The sequence below is a fragment of the Diaphorina citri genome, unplaced genomic scaffold (assembly GCF_000475195.1).
Source record: "Diaphorina citri unplaced genomic scaffold, Diaci psyllid genome assembly version 1.1 scaffold96890, whole genome shotgun sequence".
Taxonomy (NCBI): Eukaryota; Metazoa; Arthropoda; class Insecta; order Hemiptera; family Psyllidae; genus Diaphorina; species Diaphorina citri.
In genome coordinates this window covers 1-314 of record NW_007473848.1, presented here as the reverse complement: position 1 = coordinate 314, position 314 = coordinate 1, and the positions used below count along the sequence as shown (strand labels likewise).

At 38.2% G+C, this 314-nt stretch overlaps 1 pseudogene; it reads left to right on the top strand.

The window, feature by feature from the left end:
• The first annotated feature begins 19 nt into the window (after positions 1-19).
• On the top strand, positions 20-181 carry LOC113473793 (annotated as a pseudogene).
• The last annotated feature ends 133 nt before the right edge of the window (positions 182-314 follow it).

Sequence of the window (314 nt, the reverse complement as noted above, 5' to 3'; positions counted from 1 at the left end):
GTCATGGGAGCTGACCTGAATCGCTTCTCGGCCTTTTGGCTAAGATCAAAGTGTAGTATCTGTTCTTATGAGCTTAATAACTGAAAGTGTATATTTTGCCCATCATTAATAGCACCAGTTTGTACCAGTGCTCGACAGATCACTAAAGTTAAGCAATGTGATTATTTTTAATCTGGACTTGGACATTACTTCTGGAGATTTCAAAGAAGATGAGTCTTGTGAAGATCAATGAATTGATGAATTGGTTGAAGAGTTATAATTTCTTCAAAAAGGCGAGTCATACAATCTTGGCAGGGCCTTAGGCAGCCAAAAAG